We start from the raw sequence: 27120 nt of genomic DNA, 5'->3' as shown, positions 1-27120 counted from the left end.
ACTTTTTTCTTTGCATTTTTTGAAGTACAACTTGGAACACAGCAATACACCATTTTTAATACTTTACTCACATTCCCATAGCGTGCACGAAATGTACATTACATGACTTGGCCCTACAGTAATTACCATATTATTGACAGTAATACCACACTACTCGTCGCTGCTGTAATACAACTAAGGTAATCTTGCCGGGCTGAGTGGCTCAGATGGTTGAGGTGCTGGACTTCTGACCGCAACTTGGCAGGTTCGATCCTGACCCAGTCCGGTGGTATTTGAAGATGTTAAAATACGTGTCGGTAGATTTACTGGCACGTAAAAGAACTCCTGCGGGACTAAATTCTGGCACCTCGGCGTCTCCGAAAACCGTAATAGTTAAGTGGGACGTAAAGACAATAATATTCATTTAAAGGTAGTTTTTGTGTTTTGGTATAGAAGTAGTCGAAGAAACAATCTATACATTTTTACTACTATCTTACATTTACATTTTGTAGCCTGATGAAGTAAGGCGGACCTCCTAGAAGGATACACATTTTCTCAGGCCAGGGAGATTTAAAGCCGTGATTTACGGTTCGGAGGTCAGGGGGTGGCGTCTGTGGCCTATAAAAAGAATGTCCCGAAATTTGTCTTAGTGCAGGAGGATGGAAATCCACGAAAAACCATTCTCAGGTTAGCTGACGGTGGGAACTCCGCCTGCCGATTGCAGAGCTGAAAGGCTAGCAAAACTAGCCGCTGTTGAGCTGAATGCCACTCTTCTTAGCCAATATAAATTATATAAACTACACAAAGTAGGGGCCGATGACCTAGATGTTAGAGCCTCTGAACAACAAGCGTCATCATCATTAAACTACAAAATAACCTAGCAGACGGAAACTAACTTACAGACGAAGAAAGATGTAACATTATTAAAGTTGTAATTACGAAAATCATTAATAAACTGCAAACATATCATACATGTAATGCGAATCTTATACCAAGTTACGGATCGAATTCACTGACAACTGACAGCAGCCCATAACCCTGGCATCTATCGGTAAGGCTACGAACCTAAAGTGTCCCGCTATTCTGGCGGAAAATCGACCGTTCTTCCAGGTCTTTGTATATTACGTAGGCAACGGCTTAAAATATGCAGCAGTTTGAAAATCAACGCCGAAGAGAGAAGGGAAATACACCTACTCCACCTGGTGACGGAACGGGTTCATAATTTAACAAAAAAAGCTCCAAACTGCTACGGGACAGTCCATGGCCAACTTGATAGGTAGTTCCAGCCTTCTACACTTGACAGAGACACAGAAATGTCTTACGGCGACGATGGGGCTGGGAAGGGTTAGGAGTGGGAAGGGAGCCTTAAGGTACAGTCCCAGCATTTGTCTGGTGCGAAAATGGGAAACCACGTAAATCCCTCTACAGGACTGCGAAGGTGAAGTTCGAAGTTCCCGAATGCAAGCGGATAGCTACTTGGGCCAAATAGCGCAGCCACTTGCTCGGTATTTTTTCTCTGAAGTTATTCGCAGAATGTTGCTAAAAAATAAAGTTTCGGGATTTTTGGGAAAAGAAATATACACATTAATTAAGTAATTAAATTAATTTATTGGAATATTATGAATTCAACTGATGCTATGTCAGAGGATTTCAAGCGAACAGTCGAGATGAAGGGAGAAATCATGATAAAGATGACAGCGAAGAATGAAGAGTGAAGAGTGAAGTACTATCCTCCATAGGGCATCGAGGACGAACCTGAAACAAAAATAAAAATGTTACAGTATTTACATGAAAAGTATTCTGAACTTCAGCTCTATCGTTAAACATGTATAATACTGGTAGTTAGCTGAGAAACGCAAGCCAAGATCGACGGCATTCCACTGTAAATTGCGTACTGAAACGCCCGTCGAGCGGCAGCGTGAAAGGCCGTCGAGATTTAGTAACAGCCCCAAAGCTCGAACTTTATCAATTATGCATGAGAAGAATTCATAATTAACAAAATGTCAGAACCGGATCTCTTCATTCTGCACTGACTACAATATTCTGAAAATGAATACTCTTTTATTTATTTATAAATATATTTTTATTGCTTACATTCCCCACCTGGGGTGAGACGGGCCATCCAGAGGCCAACACCCTCTCTCAGGCCAGGAGAGTGGGCGTGGTACAGGAAGAGAGAATGGATGGAAAGGTATTGGAATAAATTTGAGGTAATTATTTATGCTGTTATTTATTTGTTTGTTGACAATTGGTGGTGGTGATGGTTTTCATTTCTTCATCATTTTTTTTCATATATAGGCCTATATGATAGGACATATTGCAGTACAATGAATACTCATAAATAGGAATGGAAAATAACATAACGATTAGTCGACCTCAGTGGAGTAGGTGGTTAGCAGTTTTCCTTCTGTTTCCAAAATAGCGGTTTCTGTTCCAGCTGATGGAGGCATTTCACGGCATTTAAAATCCATAACAATGAATGGGCTGTTGAACATAATATTAATAATAATAATAATAATAATAATAATAATAATAATAATAATACAGTAATGCAGTAATAATAACAGCAAGTGCTCAGTGCTAATGCCAGTGAAAGGCACTTTTATAAAATAAATCGCCACCAACAACATAACAAATAAAATTGGTCTGCTTTTAACGTACCGGTATTTTTAACTAGTGTTGAAAAGCTTGAGATTACCCAATGTGCCGGAATTTTGCCGTGAAAATGTACCTTATAAAGTGTTAAATAATATGCAATACTGGCATACACAACCCACAGTCCACGGTATTGCAATATGAACGACCTACTGCGACTCTCGCCGTGGGGCAGCGTGAAAGGCCATGGATATTTAATAGCAGCCCCAAAGCTGGAGTTTTTTTAATGAACTAAACACCCTGAAATGCCGATTACTACAGACAACAGAGGTCCCAGTTCAGTACAGCATGGATTCTGCTTATTTAGCTTCCTCAGTTGTTCAGTGGTAGTGTCCCGATTCATGATCTCAAGTTCCCGGGTTCGATCCTGCGAGAGGTAGTCTATTTTTCAAGGATAGTCGATACTCTTAGTCCGACTCTTTGGCTGAATGGTCAGCGTTGAGGCCTTCTGTTCAGAGGATACCGGGTTCGATTCCCGGCCGGGTCGGGGACTTTAATCGCGTGTGATTAATTCTTCTGGCTCGGGGACTGGTTGTTTGTGTTTGTCCCAACACCGTCCTTTTCATATTCACACAACACACCACGCTACCAACCACCACAGGAACTTAGTGATTACATATCTCCACATAGGGTTGGCGTCAGGAAGGGCATCCGGCCGTAAAACACGGCCAAATTCACATGTGCTACACGATTTGCACGAAGAAGAAGAAGAAGAAGGAGGAGGTCGATACTCTTAGCATACCATTTCGCTAGAAGTCAATTTGCACCAGGTTCCTGTATATCATCTTTGCCATCTGACCTCTGAACTCATGTTCCTTCATTTCTTAGTTTTCGAGGTGTAGGGAGTATTTTGTTTCCCCCTTCCATGGCCTTTTCTTTTAGTCGTTATTTTCAGTTAAGAAAGGCTGATAATCCCACTATAATATGTAATCCATTAACAACCACCACTACCACTCATCAAGTATTGTGGATATTTGTTACTTGATTTCGTGCATAATGATTTGCATTTATTCTCAGATGTAGAGTTCTTTTTTCATTTACTATTTAGGCCTAATTTTATTTCTGTCGGTAAGTATATTTTTTGTTTTTTACTTTATGTCGCACCGACACAGATATGTCTTATGGCGACGATGGGATAGGAAATGCCTAGGAATGGGAAGGAAGCGGCCGTGGTCTTAATTAAGATACAGTCCCAGCATTTGCCTGGTGTGAAAATGGGAAACCACGGAAAACCATCTTCAGGGCTGCCGACAATGGGGCTCGAACCCACTATCTTCCGATTACTGGATACTGGCCGCACCTAGGCGACTGCAACTATCGAGCTCGGTATGCTATTGTTAGGGTGCGATTGTTTGTAATATGACTCTTCAAGACTCTTAGAGAGTTTGATTATACTCTTTGAATTTAAACACATTTAACAATCGAGGGAGGGCGTGCTTAGCACAAGTGCTCAACAGCTGCCCTTCCACCCGAACGTTTCATAAAATCGAAAGGTAACCGGTACAGATTTGGACAACGCTAATCAGACAGGAACCAACCATTACAGAGTACATTCTGGGAAAACTTAAAAAGTTAAATCAAATCCTTTGTGTTGACATTACATAGATAAAGATCGCTCATGTGCTGACATTACATAGATAAAAATCGCTCATGTGCTGACATTACATAGACAAAGATCGCTCATATAAAGGAACACTGACTAGTGGTTGAACATAAAAGTGTCTATACAAACACCGGCATTTCTTCCTCCTGAAATGGAAATTGTATTTAATATGAATAAAAATTTCTAACAAGAATAATATTTAAATAATGAATAGATTTAGGACTGGTTTCTTTTGCTTAAAATAGGCAGTGGTAAACCACACTAAAAATGCAACGAATTATTAAAAAAAAAAAAATTACGGGTTGGTTCATTCCTGCTTAATACCGTCCATTTGTGAAGAAATGGGCAGCAGATTGGAAAGTTCATCGCTGCTTACCAGTGTGGATGAGTTACTTCTTGGTCTGGTCAGAAGTGCCCTTGCTGCCGGAACATGAGCAGTTGGTGCAGTTGCAGTTGGAACCGCACTTGCAGCCGCTGCCACAGTCTGAAAATTGACAACAAAAAATCTTAAATGTTTTGGGCATGAAAATACATACACTAACTTGTGGAAGGAGGACCACAGCCATGCTCAGAACATATATTTTCATGTTGCCTCAGAAAGTCTAGTCGAGGCGGTAGAATGTTGGACATGGGTTGGATTCACGGTCAAGTAGTCAGAATATTTAGAAAATGATAGGATTATGCCCTTGAGATTTACTAACAAGGAGACCTTGCCAACGTGCCCCGATCGATTTAATCAATTTACAATATAAGTGCAGGCCATAGCTTCAATTATAAGATCAACACACATGTAATTCCGATGAAATTAAATTTGAATAGCCTTTTTCGAGAGCGTTTCACACGACCAGCATGCGACATATTCTCACAACGGGCGCGGAGCAAGGACTCCGCTTCACAAGCTCATGATCCTCCGTAGTGTTTACATTGGATTTTTTTTTCAATTTGCTTTACGTCGCACCGACACAGACAAGTCTGATGGCGAAGATAGGATAGGAAAGGACTAAGATTGGGAAGGAAGCGACCCGTGGCCTTAATTAAGGTACAGCCCCAACATTTGCCTGCTATGAAAATGGGAAACCACGGAAAACCATCTTCAGGGCTGCCGACATTGGGGTTCGAACCCAGTATCTCCCGAATGCGAGCTCACAGCTGCCCGACCCTAACCGCACGGCCACTTGTTCGGTTGTGGACTTCTCGTCAACGTTCAGTTTTGTGTTATGTTGATTACAAGCACAATCAAGATATGTGCAGCAATATTCATGTAATAATATGTATGTATGTATGTTTGTTTGTTTGTTTGTTTGTTGGGTATTCAGCCCGAAGGCTGGTTGGATCCTCAACAGGTTCACCATTAGCTGTCATAGATGGCCTAGGTGTCACTGAAGAGGCGTACTAGGGAAATGAGGAGTGAGGTAGTTTCCCGTTGCTTTCCTCACTGAGCCAAGTTGCTATTGCACATCAGTCTGCCAAGCCCACTGAAATGCGTGCACCAACCGACCCTATGAGATACATTTTCACACCATTCATAGCAGGGACTGGCTGCATAAAGAATGGCATTACTAGCGTCACTCATACCTCAGTCACTTTCATTTTGTCAAAGCCAAGGATGAGACTGAGACAGGTCAATGAAAGTAACAAATTTGATATAGCCCATACCAGAACACATAGTGCACTGTAAACACTACATCTTGCCAGCAAAGGCCTTATAATAATATTGGTTGACTAATGTGCTTATTGCCAACTGCTCCTCTGTGGAAAAATGGATGTTATGTGTAACAATACGGTAGGCTGAACGTTCAGGGCACATTCCTCACACATCATCATCATCATCATCATAGGTTCTTCTGCCATCCGGCAGGTCCAATCATGGCTGTGACCTCCATATCTCTCGATCTTGTGCCCTTTTCTTCACTTATGCATAATCTTCCTTTCTTTTTCTAATGCTGTCTAATAACTGATTTCGTCTCCTTCCTCGTTTTCCTTTTATCATCCCTTCCATTGCTACTCGTAGTAAAGTGTTGTGTCTTAGATTATGCCCTATCCAAATTTTCTTCCTATTTTGGATTACGGTCATCATTCTCCTCACTTCTCCCACTCTCTTCAGAACTTCCTCATTCGATATTCTATCTTCCCAGCTTACTCCTTCAATTCGTCTCCAAATCCATATCTCAAATGCCTCTATTCTTCTTTGTTCTTCCTTAATGTCCATGTTTCAGCGCCATATAGAGCTGTACTCCATACGTAACACCTTGCAAGTTTCTTCCTCAGATCTTTCTTTAGCGGGCCACAAAACATTTTTTTTCTTTTTTTTTCTTGTTGAACCTTTCCTTGGCTAAGGCAATTCCAACTTCTATGTCTGTTATAGAATGAAGGTCTTCAGTCACAATTCTTTCAAGATACTTAAAATTCACCTGTTGAATAATTTATCCCCCTATCTTGATTGTCGCTTTTTCACCTTTACCTCCAAGTATCATGAATTTAGTGGCCATGCGATTTAGGGACGCATTGCCGGCAGCCCTGAAGATGGCTTTCCGTGGTTTCCAATTTTCACACCAGGCAAATGCTGGAGCTGTACCTTAAATAAGGCCACGGCCACCTCCTTCCCACTCCTAGCCCTTCCCTATCCCATCATCGTCATAAGACCTATCTGTGTCGGTGCGACGTAAAGCCAAATGTAAAAAAAAAAAAAGTTTTTTGTTTATGTTCATTCGATACTATTCACACTTTTTGTTTAATTCACTCACATAAAAGAGGAAAATATGTTATATGTACATGGGTCCGGAATCGCTTTCTTTCTACATCAGAACTCATTTCCAACAAATCTGTACAGTACTTCAGTCATGGGAAAAACACAAGAACAGAACATGCCAGCATACCACATAGAACTCTTATGTGGAATGTTCAAAATGCCCTCAACATTTCATGTAAGGAAGAGTTCCATGTGGTGAAGTGAAATGGCGTATGGCTTTTAGTGCCCGGGTGTCCGAGGACATGTTCGGCTCGCCAGGTGCAGGTCTTTCGATTTGACGCCGTTAGGCGACCTGCACGTCATGTTGAGGATGAAATGATGATGAAGACGACGCATACACCCAGCCCCGTACCAGAGAAATTAACCAATGGTGGTTAAAATTCCCGACCCTGCCGGGAATTGAACCCGGGACCCTGTGACCAACGGCCAGCACGCTAACCATTTAGCCATGGAGCCGGACTTTCATGTGTGTATCTTAATGTAAAAATTTGTACGGTATTGCAATCTGAATATCAGCATAATTCACCTGTATCAGTTCCTTATATTGACACCACACACTCAGCTTCATTATGTTCTATCAGCATTTTGTAACTATAACACTTCCACAATCGGCCGATCCTGGCTACGCTACTGACGCCTACCGATACCATTTTGGTATCAACATCAGGCTGAGTAGCTCAAACAGTAGAGCGCTGGATTTCTGAACCCACGTTGACGGATTCGTTCCCGGCGTAGTACAGTCACAGTGGCATTTGAAGGTGCTCAGATTTACTAAGACAACATTCCGGGCCGGGCTGAGTGGCTCAGAAGGTTGAGGCACTGGCCTTCTGACCCCAACTTGACAGGTTCGATCCTGGCTCAGTCCGGTCGTATTGAAAGGTGCTCAAATACGTCAGCCTCGTGGCGGTAGATTTACTGACACATGAAACAACTCTTGCGAAACTAAATTCCGGCAACTCGGCGTCTGCGAAAACGGTAAAAGTAGTTAGTGGGACGTAAAGCCAATAACATTATCCATATTAATAAATGGAAGTTCGTTTGGTGCGATCTATATATACTCTCTCTCTATATATATAAATGTATATAAATTAAGGCATAAAAATCAAAACAGACGTGAATTAATGAGACCATTATAGGCATCCTGGAAACTTGAAACTTGGTAGCATACAAGCTGATGATTTCAGGATGCCTAGAAAAGTATAAAATTTTCAAAATTCTCTGAGGGGGATACGCTGGGAGTTTCAAATAGGCATAAGAACACAGTCGGTGATATTTATCCAGAACAATAACCTATAGGTTTCATGGGTTTAAAAGTTTCCTAAAGTCTTAATTTTAATCCCCTCACCCATATCAAGATGGAGGTGAACATGCATATACTTCCGTATGTCGATCTACATTTATTCAAGTCGATTTGTAGCGATCTAGAAGGGGTGTGTCTGACATTGTAATTAATAATTTTACAAATCAATAATACAATCAGTACTTCCTACATCGACTTTAACTGGTAGTAGGAATGGGGTCCTCCTCCAATGCCTGTGTACCATTGCAATTAATAATTCCCTTCTTGATTTGACTAGCAGAAGGCAAGGGAGCGTGCATTTTTTTTCAAAACTCTTTTACCTGATACTCTTTATCATTAGGTATAGGTGCCCCCTTGCAAGGATGCCACCGGTTATAAAAAAAAATTACTTATCAAAATGTGACTGACGTTACGCATAGTGAATTGTGGTGGGCAAGTGGACTTGTCGTTATCATCACAACTCCGCAACTCGCACTTTACATTGGAAACAACGACTACGGACCTTCTTATGCTTTTCCTCAGATAACGCCAACATACATGCAATTTAAAAATTCATGTACAGTAATTTACTTCGATATCCGTATACAATGTATGATACCGTAGCGAAGCGTGGGTACATTTGCTAGTTTATTACAAAATTCCAGCACCGCGACATTCCCGAAATACATAGTAAGTAATTAGTGAGGTGTAAAACCAATAATACTATGATTTACTGTACATAATTCTCTTTGGATTTTGAAGTTAATGCCTGGCTGATGTCAGGACAACATACCTAAATGAAATTACTGTGACTCGTTCATCACGATCTGTAACAAGAAGATACAATTCAATAGCTATGTCGCGGAAATTTATTTTAGACCTCGGGGTTATCTTCGTTAGCAATTACGAGGATGAGTGGTCAAGTCAAGGTCAAAACAAGCCAGTAGTACGAAGACGTATCTGTAGAAAGCTGACGACCCATGCGATGAACAAAGAAGTTGTCAGTAGTCTGGCATCCCATGCCCTTGTGACCAGAGATAAATTACATTAGTGGCATACGCAACGGAGCCCGATATGCATTAAAGAACGTTTTTAGATAAATTATAACATATTTATGAGTTTCTCAAACTGTAGAGCAAGCCCACGCTGAATCATTTATTCATATTTTAAATTCAGAAAGGCTGAAGTCATCTCCATGCAAAATAGCATCGTTCTTAACAGTGAGTAAGCTGGGACGTACTGCAAATTTGTTCATTGGCAAGGAAATTAACATGCTTGATGGAACAAAAGGTTCAGGAAATATACAGTACTTTGAAATATGCTTAGTTTTATATTAGATTACGATGTTGGTTTCACAATCAAGCCTTTCTGGTTGAATGCGATTTTTTTCAAAGTATGGGAACGTTGTTTCTAGAGTATTCTGGTATTCGTGGTACATGTGAAGAGGTAGCTCATTTGCGCTCACCACAACAATCTCAGTTCGAAACCCGGTAAATGCATCAAGTAGTAGCCTCTTATCTGTGGCCCGTTTCGACATATCTTGTAGCTTACAGATATAATATTTAAAGTCACGGAATAGTCCATCATTAGGTAGCCACATTCTCCAGATCTTTACCTCTCCAGGGGTTTTTAACTTGGGAGCGGGTAGTGGTAACTCTTCCATTATCTCCTCTGAATAGAGAATATAGGGGATGATGGCCACTTATATCCCCTCAAAACAATACCGGCCCTACATGTTTTTTACACGCATTTTTCTGTTCTCTCGAGCGATGACGAAACTGACGCACGTTCACAACACACTGAGATTTGGACACAAATACGCAGAAAGCAAGCTTTTAACGTGACTGCTGATGTCGTGATCATAGCCTAGGGACTCTCAGTTTTACATTTGCACAGAATCCTCACCATAGGGACGTGACTTTTAATTTGAAAACTCTGACGTGCATTATCCAGTGACGAAGCCCCTGGGTTACGGTGCCTCCTTCTCTGCCAACTGGTCGAGTAAAACAGAACGTCGAAAATGACACACAAGCAGCCCGAATGACCTCTCAGATAAAAATACCTGTTCACTGATATACGATTATTATTATTATTATTATTATTATTATTATTATTATTATATCACTGCAGCGTGTGGTCAGCTGATGCGGCAATGTAGTCGACTGTCCATAAGGGCTTACACCATTCTGAAAAACAGCGACGAGGACTTGAGTCCAATAAAAGATATCAAGCAAATGAACGAAGAAATCAGAAGAAATTATCAGCAGGTTCTACAAGAAACTTCGGTAGCTTCCAAGGCACCTTTGCGATAATGAGGCCGATTTGGAGATCTGGAATATCAAGTTTGTCCTGCTCTATGGTTGTGAAATCTGGAAGTCAAACAACTGATCTGGAGCCTTCAGACTTTTGTGAACAGGAGTCTGAGGAACATACCGAGGATATGGTGGCCTCAGGCCATCTCCAACGAAGAGTTGTGGGGAGGAACTTAAACACCCATAGATATAGAGGTGCACCCAGAAAGTGGAGGTGGATTGGGCACATTCTGCGACACGATATGAACAACATTGCCAGAAAAGCCCTGGAATGGAATTCTCTAGGCACAAGACGAAGAGGCAGACAGAAGAACACCTGGAGAAGAAGCGTAGAGGCGGAAGGCATTGAGAAAGGAGGGAAGACCTGGCTTGAGATTAAGGCCATGGTGCAAAACAGAGTCCGGTGGCGGAAGTTCGTCGATGTCTTATGTTCCACAGGACCCAAGACTTAAGTCAAGGAAGTTGGTAGCTTCCACCGAAGTCTCAGTCTCATTAATGGCTGTGTCAGTATGCAAGCTGCCGATGTATGCTTGGCGCTAAGTAATGCCATTCGGAGCAAAACGTGGGCGTCTGAGTGTTATGAAGGGGGCTCCTCATAGGATCCGTCGTACTGGCCCAGTGAGGTAAGCAATGGCAAACCATTTCACTCAATAGCTTGCCTAGTGCACCTCATTTTGGCGCAGCCATCAGTTTTTGCAATTTTCCTCTGGTGTTATTTGAGGATCCAACCAGCTATGGGCTGATAACCTGACAAACATGAAGAGCAAAGCTAATTCAACAGAGAACACCGTTCCGAAGTGGGTCTATATAAGTGGCAGAGTTATCCAACTGCTGCTACAGCTGCCAACACACCCCTGTTATGACGATTCAACCAATGCACTATATTTAGCTTCAACGCGACAAATGTCAAAGGACTATATAGGTTACTGCAATATCGTATTGGTTGGAAAATAAATCCCACCGTTAACATTTAAAGAAAGAAAGAAAGAAAGAAAGAAAGAAAGAAAGAAAGAAAGAAAAAGGAAGAAAAGGAAAGAAAGACAGAACACTAATTGAATTATTTTATCTACAGCATTACCACTGAATTGACATTAATCGTTTGTTAAGATACATGCAACAGTAGAACCTCTGTTATCCGAAACACTTCTAACCGAAATACTGTTTAACCCAAACGACTATAAACAAATGTGTTCATATACGGTCGGTGGATGCAGAGTGGGTTTCGGCCCTTGGGTTTCGTCCCTCAAGAGGCCACGGGTTGTCCGTGATCCAACAGCTCTGTACTCTGACCGGCCAACCGAGCAGAGGAAAGTTGGCCACGTCTCTACCGTGACTCCACGCCTCTGCATTCGGAAGACGGGCCTGGGGCACAGTCCCGGACTTCACGCCTGGTTCCACCCGTCGGCTGTCCTGAGAATGCTTTTCCGTGGTTTTCCATTCTCCTGTACTAAGGCAGTTCGTAGTATAGGCCACGGCCCCCTACCCCCTCACCTTCTCCGCACAACTCCTTCAGCGTAACAAATCTCCTGGCCTGAGAGACGGCGTCACCGTCTAAGAGGCCCGCCTCCCCATTCAGGGGAGGAATGAAAACGTTTAGTAGTTAGTAGTAGTGTTCATATATCATAACCAAGTAAGTTCATTTTATGAGAAAGGGGATGAGTAACGGAATACGTTGACTGACCTTAACTGCCTCCTTCCCTTCTCTATTGCCAACTCCGTTAGTTTTTTTCTCTTTCATTAATGCGCTAGTACCTGTCCGTGCACTGGTGATAGTATATTTTTTTGCGACGTGTTCTTAATGTGCGCCATGTCAACAAAGCAAAACGGGTCGTGATATTGATAAAAGAAAGAAATAGCAGCAGTTACAAGGAATTAACAATAGTGAGATTTTGCGTACGGTGGTAGCCGATTTTGGTGATTGTATTTCCACTGTTGCTGATTGGGTCAATATGAAAAATATAAAAAATAAGAGCATGCTTCAAAAATGCCTCACAAGAAAACAATGAAAGGCTGTCAAGATGAGAAAGTAAATGGGACTGAGCTTTTACGGTTCAGAGAACAGAGAGAGAAGGGAGTACAGTAGTTTCCGTTTATTACCATATTTTGTTAACATTGTATATGTATTGTTTTCGTGTAATTTTACCTAAAACGTCAAAAGAAGTTTCTTAACCTCAAAAAAATTGTAATTGAAAATGAAAATCCACAGCCTGTTTCTAGTCATTTGACCAGGTCAGGAATGGAATGAATGAAGCCCCATCTAGCGGCAAGAATGGGAATTGTGTCGGTTGTCGAAGCATGTCGCACTCTTCTGGGCCAATGATTAATGCATGATTAATGAAATGATAGTGGAGAGTGTTGCTAGAATGAAAGATGACAGGGAAAACCGGAGTACCCGGAGAAAAACCTGTCCCGCCTCCGCTTTGTCCAGCAAAAATCTCACATGGAGGGACCGGGATTTGAACCACGGAACCCAGCGGTGAGAGGCCGGCGCGCTGACGTCTGAGCCACGGAGGCTCAAAAATTGTAATTATTATACGAAATTTTTATTAACCGAAACCACATTCTGTCCTCCGCCTTTATTCCGGTTAACAGAGATTCTGCCGTACAATAACAAGAAAACCACTCTCAAAAACGAGCATACTACTTACTCGTTGAATGAGAGTTCATCATCTTTTTCTTCATGCGACCCAAGGTCACACAGATTCGTTTAACCCATACCGTCTACTAGTATTTCTATTACGGGTGGTTTAGCATAACGCACAACTGCTAGTCGGAAACTACTTCTTCTTCTTCTTCTTCTTCTTCTTCTTCTTCTTCTTCTTCTTCTTTTGCTATTTCCTTTACGTCGCACCGACACAGATAGGTCTTATAGCGACGATGGGATAGGAAAGGCTGAGGAGTAGGAAGGAAGCGGCCGTGGCCTTCATTAAGGTACAGACCCAGCATTTGCCTGGTGTGAAAATGGGAAAACCATCTTCAGTGCTGCCGACAGTGGGGTTCGAACCCACTATCTCCCGGATGCAAGATCATAGCCGCGAATCCCTAACTGCACGGCCAACTCGCCCGGTGGTCGGAAACTTACTACACGTAACCACGCCAATTCAGATTGTTTACTTTTCGCTTGATTGTTCACAGCAGCGAAAGCAAACGTTATTGCAAAGTGTTAACTAGTACTACCATCTGAAAAGAAAAAAGAATCAATGTCACAAATGCTTGGAGAGAGCGAGTGGTGACGCGGTTAGGATCATGTAGCTGTCAGCTTGCATTCGGGTGATAATAGGTTTGAACCCCACTGTCGGCAGCCCCGAAGATGGTTTACCGTGGTTTCCAATTTTCATACCAGACACATGCTGGGGCTGGACCTTAAATCAAGCTTACGGTAGATTCCTTCTGACTCGTAGCCTTTTCCTGTCCCACCGTCACCTTAAGACCTAGCTGTGTCGGTGTGACGTAAAAAGAGTTGTGGAAAATAAAATTAATTCCTGCTGAAATCTGCATTTTTAGGCAATTGAATAGTCCGACATTTCTTATCGCTTATCATTTCCAAACACTAGCAGCGTCAGTTGCAATGTTTCAAACCGAAAAAAGTGAATTTTTCATTACCATGCATACAAGATAGCACTGTAATACAGTAATAGGATAATTATCTGAAGATTTCCGCAACGTAGGTGTAATTATTCCTATTATAGCTTATACTTTTTTCCTTTCCTTTCCTATGTACGATACGATGGGTTTTCGTACAGGACATTTCTGTAAAATCATGCACATACATCACGTATCAACCTTTCACGACCGTAATTTGGATAAAAAATGCTTCTTCGGATCAATAAGGTACTATCAGGTTGTAAGGCCCTCCTCTGTGGTGTAGTGGTTCGTATGATTAGCTGCCACGCCCGGGGGCCCGGATTCGATTTCCGGCTCTGCCACGAAATTTGAAATCAATCAATTTATACTGATCTGCATTTAGGGCAGTTGCCCAGGTGGCAGATTCTGTTGTTTTCCTAGCCTTTTCTTGAATGACATTGGAAATTGGAAAAGTGGTTCGAGGGCTAGAACGGAGTCCACTCATCTTCGGCAGGTCAATTGAGTAGAGGAAGGTTCGATTCCCACCTCAGACATCCTCGAAGTGGTTTCCCACTTCTCCTTCAGGCAAATGCCGGGATGGTATCTAACTTAAGGCCACGGCCGCTTCATTCCTTCTTGCTTCACTATCCCTTCCGATCTACCCCCCCCCCCTATAAGGCCCTGTTCAGCATGGCAGGTGAGGCCGCCTGGTTGCGGTATTGGTCCTCCACCCCAGTTGTATCCACCAATCCAAAGTCTCACGTTCCAAGACACTGCCCTTGAGGCGGTACAGGTGGGATCTTTCGCTGAGTCAGAGAGTAAAACAAACCCTGGAGGATAAACGGATTAAGAAAGAAAAGGAAAAAGTATAGGGTATAATAGGAATAATTACACCTACGTTGCGGAAATCTTCAGATAATTATCCTATTACTGTATTGCAGTGCTATCTTGTATGCATGAATTTGAAAGAAATGTTGAAGTGATATTTATTTGTGATGCATAAAGCGCTGTCGACCAAGATCAGAGTACCTTAATGTACAAACTGTATGCATAATCACACAAATAAAAATAGGAATGAGCGCATAGTACTGTTTAATCCTCTCACATTTAATATTTTATCAAACTTAATTTGATTTATTTTCAAAATAAAATTCACCTCCCATGTACATAAAAACCCTGCGGATACCCACAACAATCATATCTATAGGTTCAATTTTTTTTCTGAGGAAAGTGTACCTGCCTGCGGGTACTCAATACGAATCACTCATTCTTTTTGAGTGACTGTACAGTGCGTCAACACAGTGTCATGCTTCTTGCACAAGAGCAAATACAACGTCGGCAGTACAAGCAAAACAAAGTCGTATCTTTGGCATTGACCTTGACTGCGTGTTCTGAATTGGAAACAATGATTCAATGTCTTGCACAAAGTTTTCTTACTGGCACCACAACTGACCGTTTACAGCTCTCCGATCTCGTAGAGCCCTGCACGGATGCGGAGAACCACGGATATCTGCGAAGTTTAGTGTCTTGGTGGATACAAACTGTATGAATTGCACGCCTTTGTGGCCTTGGCTGGGCCATCCCGTCAGTAACGAAAGTACCATAAAATTATACTTTAAAAAAAAATGTGGATATTATTGTACGTATGATTCTGTCAAGGAACAATGTACACCGTCCTGTTACATCGCACTAACTACTTTACTGTTTTTCGGAGATGACGAATTGCTGGTATTTTGCTTCATAGTTATTTTATGTGCCAGTAAATTTACAGACACGAGCTTAACGTATTCGTGCACCTTCAAACACCAATAGCCTATGCGGGATCGAGCCCACCAAGTCGGGCTCAGAAGTCTAGCGCTCTACCATCTGAGCCACTGTGCTTATACTACTTTTAAGTTAGGATAGCGAAGTGACATAAAGGTTCTTAACTCTCCTATTTCAATTACTATTTCACGTTTAAACATTTTAAATTAATATAAAGACAGAAAGTTTGTTATTTTATGTATGGGGGCTCGGGAACTATTTAACCGATTTTAATCATTCTTCCACCGTTAGGAAGCTCATTTATTCCAAATTATTAAAGGCTGTTAGCTTATCAGGGGTGCAGGTAGTTTTTAAAAGATGTAGAGCAATTAAAAGAGAATACGCTGCTGGTGGTTATAGTGGTGATTGTTGTTTTAAGAGTAACTACAACTTGGCAACCATCCTCGGCTAACACGCTGCATGTTTGCATGTTTTTTGTTTTTTTTTTGTTGCTATTTGCTTTACGTCGTACCGACACAGATAGGTCTTACGGCGACGATGGGAGAGGAAAGGCCTAGGAATGGGAAGGAAGCGGCCTTGGCCTAAATTAAGGTACAGCCCCAGCATTTGCCAGGTGTGAAAATGGGGAAACCACGGAAAACCATCTTCACGGCTGCCGACAGTGGGGTTCGAACCCACTATCTCCCGGATGCGAGCTGACAGTTGCGCGCTCCTAACCGCACGGCCAACTCGCCCGCTGCTGCATGAAATATTAGTCCTATTAAAAACCGACCCCACTAGGAATTCAATTTTCTAAAAAAAATTAATATGGATTTTTTTCATAACTCAATCAGGTTTTAAGAAAAAGAAGCCCCTTCCCATGTTTTGGTTCATGCCTTGGGTAAACTGTTAAGTCGTATCAAAAAAGGAGCACGCAGGATTTAGAATTAACATTCCTATAAAGATAATCATATGCATTGTCTTTCTAACTCTAGCAGTTTTTCCATGAGAATATGTTTTCCTGTCTTTTCTGACACCTTTTTTTATCCGATAAGAAGGCCTTACTTAAGAAAAGAAATTTGTTCACTTCCAACCTTGGTATAGTAATTAGAAAGACGTTTCTGAAGACTTTCTTCTGGAGCGTGGCATTGTATGGAATTGGGAACATGCATCATTTTCAAAAATATTTTTTTTGAAAAGTACACCAATGAAATAGTATGTAAACGTATTACATTGTGGTATGTTGCCTTGTTTTCTACCATTAAAAAAATATTTAATAGTGCTTTTCCGCAAGGCGAGTGAAACGGCCTCTGACGTAAGCGGCGCGCTGTGACGTCACGATCCAGTACCGCATGGAGCTCTACCTGCCGTTGTGCATCAGCCGTTGCTAAAAGCCGATTGTTTATTATTCATGATCGCGAATAACTTCAAAATGACAGAAGGAAGGTTCAAAACAGCACAATCAGACAATCTATCATGTGTAGATGTCATCATTCTTGAAAAATAGTGACTTTTGTGGCCGCAGAATTTCGCGGATAAAAAACAAGTTTGTAAGTGGCATCTTTTATATACGTGCAATGTACTGTTACCCATAGTATTAGGATAACAACTGAACCTGGATAGATATCACATCACTTTCAACATGTCCTTCTAGACTGATTCCCCTATTAAAGAATAACATTTGCATTTTCGGGCTTTCAGCATTAGTAAAGTAAGAAATCGGATTTCAGCACTAACATAAACATATAGGTAGCATTATAGTACTAGTCCGCTTCTGTGGTGTAGTGGTTAATGTGTGCCACTCCCGGAGGCCCGGTTTCGATTTCCGGCTCTGCCATGAAAGTTGAAAACAAATAGTACGAGGGCTGGAACGGGGTCTACTCAGCCTCGGGAGGTCAACTGAGTAGAAGGGTTTCGAATCCCACCTCAGCCATCCTCGAAGTGGTTTTTCGTATTTTCCTACTTCTCCTCCAGGCACCTAAGGCCACGGCCGTTTCCTTCCCTCTTCCTTGTCTATCCCTTCCGATCCTCCCATCCTCCAACAAGGCCCCTGTTGAGCATAACAGGTGAGGCCTCCTGGGCGAGGTAATGGCCCTCCTCACCAGTTTCATCACCATACTCAAAGTCTCACGTTCCAGGACACTGCCCTTGAAGTGGTAGAGGTGAAATCCCTCGCTGAGTCCGAGAGAAAACCGACCCTGAAGGATAAACTGATTAAGAAAGAAAGAAAGAAGGAAAGAAAGAAAGAAAGATCATAGTACTATAGGGCTATAATCTATCATTCCCAAAAAATATATATTTATGGTTGGGACAACTGGCCTACCCACTTCCGGGGCCCATGAAAGAGAATTAAATATCTTTGTGGAGGGAAAAAGTTAAACATGATAAAGGTAAATATGACTTCATCTAGTTTTCACAAGTCGGGCTGAGTGGTTCAGACGGTTGAGGTGCTGGCCTTCTGACCCCAACTTGGCAGGTTCGATCCTGGTTCAGTCCGGTGGTAGTTGAAGGCGCTCAAATACGTCAGCCTCGTGTCGGTAGATTTACTGGCACGTAAAAGAACTCCTGCAGGACAAAATTCCTGCCATCGGCGTCTCCGAAAATCGTAGAAGTAGTTAGCGGGGCGTGAAGCCAGTAACATTAATTACATTTGGCTTTTAACAAGCTGAGCATATCAGGAAAGAAAAGTGTCCTGGTGACATTTTAGTCGCTCAATACAGGAATGTCTTTGGGTGCTGTGACTTTATTTTTTTTATTTTTTTTTTTATTTTTTTTTTTGCTGTTTGCTTTACGTCACACCGTCACATAATGGCGACGATGGGACAGGAAAGGCCTAGGAATGGGAACAAAGCGGCCGTGGCCTTAGGTACAGCCTCAGCATTTACCTGGTGTGAAAATGGGAAACCACAGAAAACCATCTTCAGGGCTGCCGGCAGTGGGGTTCAAAACCCACTATCTCCCGGATGCGAGCTCGCAGCTGCGCGCTCCTAACCGCACGGCCAACTCGCGCGGTATTTTTACCCTTCGGTTTATTGACTTGGCTTGTATAACCTAAAACTTAGGCTAAGTTGGATTATATTTTAAACACCTACATCACTATTTTCACCTGTGTGCAATTATGTTATTTATTTCATTAATATTATGTTAACTATTATAATTGAGCATTGTTAACTTATAAGACTCCAACAGACAAGCATCGGTTTTGTGTAGAGTTATACATTTGTTAAATTCACGTCATTTCCTTTCATGATGTACACGCCTATTCTTCGTTACATTATAGGGTATTTAGATATAGCCTAAATTTCTTTACCAATTAAGCTCTTCAATAAAGACATACATAACTGTCCCATGCCAAGATATATTGGTAGAATTAGAGCTGTCAAAATGGTTCATAACCCCTTTGATTTATTATCTTGACATGGATCACCCAAAACATAGGTTAGGTTTGGAGAATACTTTAATAATCAGCATTATTTAATGCACCGTTTATTACTTTCATATTCCAAGATGTAATTGAAGCATTTAAATAAAGCATCATATATTAAAATTTAAAGTTTTACCACTAGAACAGCTGACGTGGAAAAGTGATTTGAAAATTCAAACAAATTCATCTTACGTTAAAATCTTCAAAAAAATAAACTGTAGACTTTTCCGATATATCACCAGCATTTCTCCAGCTCGCCAAAATCCATTTCTCCCTAGTTTTAGCGTCTTTGGAACGTTTATAAACAATTTGTTTGGGATGGTCTGCGATGTGCTATTGCACATCGGAACTCTACACCATTTATAAGTTTTTTGCCTCACTGTCTGCGCAGGATTCATTTTAAGTCTAAAATATACCACTCAGATTATTATCCAATGTATAGACCTCGAATTTAATCATACTAGACACTAACGTAAAGTAGAAATACGCGAAGTGTATCCTGCTTCTCACAGCACACTACGTGTTATTTCGTCTGCTAATTCAGTCAACCTGTACGATGACGTCAGGCCAATGAGATCGCGTACTTGCGTGACATGACATTTTCGTAGATTTTTATCATGTTTGGAGTTATTATTTGTACATTCTGATCACATTTTTGAATTCTGCATGCAATTTTGTATCAGATTAGCATATTTTTAATTAAAACCCCGGATCATGCATGTTCCCTATTGAAACATGGACGATAACTAGCTCAGAAAGAGAATGGAAACTTCTGAAATGTAGTGTTGCAGAAAAACGCGAAAGGTGAGATGGGTCGATCGAATCACGAATGAAGAGATACTGAATTGAATTGGTGAGAGAACGATTTGGTGAAATTTGACCAGAGGTTAAGATAGAAGTTCGTCTCTGTGATGTAGTGGTTAGTGTGATTAACTGCCATTCCCGGAGGGCCGGGTTCGATTTCCGGCTCTGCCACGAAATTTGAAAAGTGGTATGAGGGCTGGAACGGGGTCCACTCAGGCTCGGGAAATCATCTGAGTAGAGGAGGGTTCGATTCCCTCCTCAGCCATCCTGGAAGTGGTTTTCCGTGGTTTCCCACTTCTCCAGGCAAATGCCGGGACGGTACCTAACTTAAGGCCACGGCCACTTCCTTCCCTCTTCCTTGTCTATCCCTTCCAAACTTACCATCCCCCCACAAGGCCCCTGTTCAGCACAGCAGGTTAGGCCGCCTGGGCGAGGTACTGGTCATCCTCCCCAGTTGTATCCCCCAACCCAATGTCTCACGTTCCAGGACACTGCCCTTGAGGCGGTAGAGGTGGGATCCCTCGCTGAGTCCGAGGGAAAACCAACTCTGGAGAGTAAACAGATGAAGGAGGAGGAGAAGAAGAAAAGATAGAATGTTAGGACACTTCTTAAGACATCCAGGTTTTATTCAGTTGGTCTTTGAGGGAAGTGTGGGAGGTAAAAGCGGCATATATAGACAAAGGTATGAAAATGACAAACAGATTAGAGTAGATGTAGGATGTAGTAGTTAACGTAGACATGAAAAGGTTAGCACAGGATAGGTGACTTGGAGAGCTGCATCAAACCTGTCTATGAACTGATAAAAATATTATATTATATTATTATTAATCTTTTTTACCTTTAGGGCCTACTCTTTGCTTATGTATGAAGTATGTGGTTAATTTGTAAAAAAAAAAAGGAACCTCCTTTTTTTTCAGTAAATAGAACTTGAATTTTTTGCTTGTTGAAACACAAAATGTAACACTTAGAACACTATAAGATACCTGTGATTCATAATGTTCATAAGTGTTACATTTCGCGTTTCAACAGACTGAAAAGCCTGAATTCTATGCAGTAGTTAATTTTGAATAAATTCTCACAAATAATGAATGGGAGCTGATTCTAAACTTCGTAAATATCAAATAGCCGATTCTGATATAATATACTGTATATGACATTCTCACTACGTCCTTACACGAACAGGAACTAAGGTGGAGAACTACAGCTGACTGACTAATGCTTAATCTAAGTGAAAAACATTGAGCTATACTCTACAAACGTTCTGAATCATACTTACTTCCTCCACAGCATGGATCTGGCATCTTGATTAGTAGTCGTGTAGTTCAGCAAACACAAGACAATATCGCAATGGACAGCGATGCGAGGCTATTTATTTCTCTGGATGATTTTCCACACGAAATGGTGGGGAGAAGCAGTGATCGCTCTAGCCGACACTGCGCGTGGCTAACGTGAGTGGCGTGTGCAGAACGTGACGTCATCCCAGCTCCTCTATTGACACCTACCCAGCCAGTCCGGCCACTTGGATTGTGCGCAGCGCCACACGTGTTTTCAAGTCATACCAACCACTGGCTGAATAAAAGTATTTTATAGATAGTAATTTGAAATATCTCTCGGTAATATTTCATGAAATAATTATTGAGATCCGCGCCACATGTGTTTTCAAGTCATACCAACCACTGGCTGAATAAAAGTATTTTATAGATATTAATTTGAAATATCTCTCGTAATATTCCGTGAAATAATTGTTGAGATCCTGCTCCAGCCATCAATTACTCCATCGACTTAGCGGTTGATTGGTTGATGCACAGTCAGGGAGTAACTGCTTTATAGAACGTGGATGGAAACATCAGGTAATCAAATTAACGACTTCTTATCTCGATAACGATTTCTTACCCACATATTTCCAGTATTCCCCAAGTTTCTCCAATTCAACGACGGGCAAATGCTGAGGTCGTGCGTATATTGGGAATGCTCCCTCCCAAATTATTACAGTTCTTTCATTTACCATCTTGGAACATTGTAATTGTTAGCTACGGAGTGTTTTCTTCTCATTAGGAAACTTTGCCATCCCTCTGTCACCTTCTTGCACCTAGCCTCGGTTCATTTATATAGAGATAAAAATTGTTATCTGGTAAATGTAACCTTTACATACGCTGTTGAATAATATTATTGGTTTAATGTCCCACTACCCTACTTATACTCAAAGCTCAGTTTTTGCATAGAATTCGAACTACTAGAATACATATTCCTATTTTGAAAATTACGTATTTCCAGTCCAATGCATCCATACATCCAAATACTGATTTTACGATCCGTTGCTGTAAATCTCTTTTTTCCGGCCCCGTGGTCTACGGTTAGCGCGTCTGCCTCTTACGCGGAGGTCCCATGTTTGATTCCCGGCCAAGTCAAGGATTTTTGCCCGAAACTGAGGGGGTGGTTCGAGGTCCACTCATGCCTACGTGAAGAGCTATCTGACGATGAGTTAGTGGCCACGGTCTAGAAAGCCAATATTCGTCACGCTGTCCACGGATCATCTCGTAATCTGCAGGGTTACGGGCCGAGCAGCTGTCGCTTCGTAGGCCAGGGCTCGTCAGGGCTGTAGTGCTATAGGTTTCTAACAACATTTTTTTTTTTAATTACAATTTTCGGAAACGTCGAGATGCTGGAATGTTGTCCCTCAGAAGTTCCTTTAAGTGCCGGTAAATCTACTGACACGAGGCTGACGATCCTGCGAATTCGGGCTCACAAGGCTATCGCTTTCACTTAGTGCGGTTAACTTATGTATTTCTCTATCCTGTCTGGTGCTATTTCTTTGTAGATATAGTATTTCTCCATCTATCTCTTGGCACTGGCCAGAGCAAAATGTAGCTTCCACTGAAGTCTCAGTGCCATTTATTGCTGCGACAGTATCAGAGTTGGGAAGTAATTGAGTAAAAATAATCGGATTACTTGTAACTCAGTAATTTTTTATTGTAATCGTTACATTTTACTTCTAATTTACTGCTTGAAATACAATTCTAATCGTTACATTCTAGCAATTGATATACATCGCATGCAAGCAGAAATGATGATGAAGATAACTTCTTTCACCTTTACTCCAGAAGAACCAGTAGCTTCACCAGTGCTGGATGATTTACATTCTTATCTATCCATCTTTTGTTTAAAGTTGCTTTTACGGCGGACAGACACAGATAGGTCTTATGGCGACGATGGGACAGGAAAGGGCTAGCAGTGGAAGGGAAGCGGCCATGACCTTAATTAAGGTACAGTCCCAGCATTTGCCTGGTGTGTAAATAGGAAACCACGGAAAACCATTTTCAGGGCTGCCGGCAGTGGGATTCGAACGCACTATCTACCGAATACTGGATACTGGCCGCACTTGAGTGACTGTTGCTACCGAGCTCGGTTCCAAAGACGACATACTTTTCCCAAGGATGTTCTTAAAATTAAACGCAGGTATTCCTTCAAATGCCCTTGTAAGGCGTCTTTTCAGTAAATGCAAAGATGCAGGCCTACTTTCCGCCAAAGACGTCGAGGCTTATTCAAGAGAATTCTAAGGACCAATTGTTTTATTTGTAAAATAAAATGACATTCGGGAGACGAGTGGGTTCGAATCCCACCGTCGGCTGTCCTGAGAATGGTTTCTTGGGGTTTCCCCACGTTCACCCCAAGGCAAATGCCGGGGCAGTTCCTATCCACAGGCCACAGCCGATTCCTTCTGCATTCCTTCTACCTCATTACCTAATTTCATTGACAATTAGTCCATTAGTAATTTCATCAGCTCCTCAACTGAGGTTGGCTACAGGAAGGGCATCCAGCCGTAAAAGCATGACAATTTCATATCACCTCATCCCGTATCAGGAAACGAAACTAAGGGGTAGTGGTGGTCGTGGTGGTGGTGATTATTGTTTTAAGAGGAAGTACAACTTGGAAACCATCCTCTATATAACACTAACCAGAGAGAGAAAAGGAAGGGATCCAACACTTCGAAAAATGAAAGTATCGGCCAAACAAAGGCAAGGGCCACGAAGGGCGTGAAAATTGAAAGACTCCTTAGGCCTCGAGTACTGTAATGCCGTCGGGGTCGGAAAAGAACAAGAGTTGACCAAGAAAGGTCGGATAGGACAGATGAAAATGAAGAGCCTGGCACAAGTAAGAACTAAGGGGTAGGCATACATTTGAAACTAAAATAAAAACTATGGGAAAAGATAATTTCGCGAGTTCCAAGATATCGTGTTTAGTCTCTCCTAATGCTAAAAAAAGACACAAGATTAAGTAATATATATTCCTTGCCAACTTTTATATTATTCCAGCTCCATATCAAATTAAGTTAGCGATTTCCTTAAGACTATCGTTCTGTAAAGTGATTTTAAGTTTACTGATTGCTATTTGAAATAATAATAATAATAATAATAATAATAATAATAATAATAATAATAATAATAATAATAATAATAATGCCTTTACGTCCCACTAACTACTTTTACGGTTTTCGGAGACGCCGAAGTGACGGAATTTAGTCCCGCAGATGTTCCTTTACGTGCCAGTAAATCTACCAACACGAGGCGTATTTGATCACCTTCAAATATCACCGGACTGAGCCAGGATCGAGCCTGCCAAGTTGGGGTCAGAAGGCCAGCGCCTCAACCGTCTGAGCTATTCAGCCCGGCTGTTGGAAAAGGAAAGAAAGTTAATTTGTAATTGTAATATATTGCATAAAATAGTTCTCAGGTAAATTTAATTCAGCCCAAATACTTTCTTGTTGCACTCTTCTCATCACTGGACAGTGTGAATGTTGTTGAATGGCATTTGGAGCACAACTCGTAATATCGTCGCTGCGCCTGCAAAAACGCTATATGAAATATTTTAGATTAGAACTTTGGCCACCGGGCGAGTTGGCCGTGCGGTTAGAGTCACGGAGCTGTGAGCTTGCATCCTGGAGATAGTGGGTTCGAATTCCACTGTCGGCAGCCCTGAAGATGGTTTTCCGTAGTTTCCCATTTCCACACCAGGCAAATGCTGGGGCTGTAACTTAATTAAGGCAACGGCCGCTTCCTTGCCACTCCTCGGTCTTCCCTATCCCATCGTCGTCATAAGACCTATTTGTGTCCGTGCGACGTAAAAAAATAAAAATAAACAACTTTGCTCGGCAAAGTTCTGTCAGGAATTCTCGCTCTTTATAATCTTCATAACATATGTCTTGCGGGTCAGTATTTCTCCAGAAATATTATCACATAGCGCTTTTCGCAGGCGCAACAACGACATATTTTATAACTAGCAAATGTACCCTTGCTTTGCTGCGGTATTCTACGTTGTATACGGAGTTCTGTGTTAGTTACTCTACACGCAGCGAGTGAGATTATATTAAATTGCATGTCTTAGCGCTATCCGAGAAACAAAACGGGGAGGACCCCGTACGTTGTTTGCGATGTAAGGTGCACGTTGGGGAAATGTTGATGATAATGGCAGGTCACATTTCCTACAGCCATTCACAATCGAGTTCGGGAGTTTCTACAATAAAGACAGGCTTAGTTGCCAAGTGCCATTCACAATAGAGATGGATAGTTTTTGTGATAATGACAAGTACCATTTCCTAATGACAGTCACAATCGAGTTGGAGAGATTTGATTATAATCGAGATATATAGCGCTATCTAAAATATAGAGAATCGAGATACGACTATGAGGCATAGGACACAAGTTGGAGATCCCTTCAAATTGAGCAGTGATTGTGTAATCGGCTTTGTGAAATGACTTACTGTTTAGAAAGTTTTTACCACGAAATGAAGGACGACAAATCATTGAAATTGCCTCCATATGCCGATATTTTCTGGGGGCCTTAAAGTAATACATTTGAGCAGCCTGGAACCTTCCCTCAAACGAAAGGGTGTCCAGTGACCAAGCGAAATTATGCACATAACAAAAGTTGTTGATATGTAGCGACGTTTCACGTATAGTGCACGGATTTTACAGAAAATCAATAGTATAAGAAACAACGGAAGAAACATGTTGTGGTTTCCCTATAAATCCCCATTCTATTGAGTGATTTTTAAATCATATGCATATTTAAACCTTCCCCTGGATGATTATACTATATAATGAACTTCAGTCGAGATCTATTCAGCCGTTTCGAAGTGATGGTGGAACAGACGGAAAACAGACACGAAAGCTAAAAACCACTGAAACGGTCTTGAGTTGACCTAAATCGAATACGGCCGATCATCAGGAAGATGGATACTGACATTCTGCGAATCAGAGCGCGGAATGTTAGAAGTTTGAATCATTGTGGTAGGTTAGAGAATCTGAAAAGGGAGATGGATACACTAAAGTTAGATGTAGTTGGTATAAGTTAAGTATGATGGCAGGAAGAACAGAATTTTTGGTCAGGCGACTACCGAATTATCAAAACAAAATCAAACAGGGAAAATGCAGGAGTTGGTTTGATAATGAATAAGAAAATAGGGCAGCGGGTAAGCTACTACGACCAGCATAGTGAAAGAATTATTGTCGTCAAGATAGACACCAAACCAAGGCCCACCACAATAGTGCAGGTCTATATGGCTACTAGTTCAGTGGATGATGAGGAAATCGAAATAATATATGAAGAGATAGAAGATTTAATACAGTATGTAAAAGGTGACGAGAATCTAATTGTGATGGGAGACTGGAATGCAGTGGTTGGCCAAGGAAGATAAGGTAATACAGTAGGATAATTTGGATTGGGATAAAGGAACGAAAGAGGAAGTCGGCTGGTTGAATTCTGCACTGATCATAATTTAGTCCTTGCCAATACTTGGTTCAAACACCACAAACGACGGCTGTATACGTGGACGAGACCTGGAGACACTGGAAGGTATCAAATAGACTTCATTATGATTAGGCAGAGATTCAGAAACCAGGTGTTGGATTGCAAAACTTTTCCAGGAGTAGACGTGGACTCCGACCACAACTTGTTGGTCATGAAATGCGATCTGAAGTTGAAGAAAGTGAAGAAAGGACAGAAAGCGAA

At 41.6% G+C, this 27120-nt stretch overlaps 1 long non-coding RNA gene across 1 annotated transcript; it reads right to left on the bottom strand.

The window, feature by feature from the left end:
• Positions 1-1567: 1567 nt before the first annotated feature.
• Positions 1568-21547, bottom strand: LOC136866056 (uncharacterized). The gene is made up of 3 exons (XR_010859483.2): positions 21389-21547; positions 4614-4721; positions 1568-1734 (listed from the first exon to the last, which is right to left on the bottom strand). It is a non-coding gene; the product is annotated as an uncharacterized lncRNA (long non-coding RNA).
• Between the last annotated feature and the right edge of the window lie 5573 nt (positions 21548-27120).

The sequence above is a fragment of the Anabrus simplex genome, chromosome 3 (assembly GCF_040414725.1).
Source record: "Anabrus simplex isolate iqAnaSimp1 chromosome 3, ASM4041472v1, whole genome shotgun sequence".
NCBI lineage: Eukaryota > Metazoa > Arthropoda > Insecta > Orthoptera > Tettigoniidae > Anabrus > Anabrus simplex.
The sequence above is the reverse complement of the archived record's forward strand: the minus strand, read 5'-3'. Positions and strand labels throughout refer to the sequence as shown.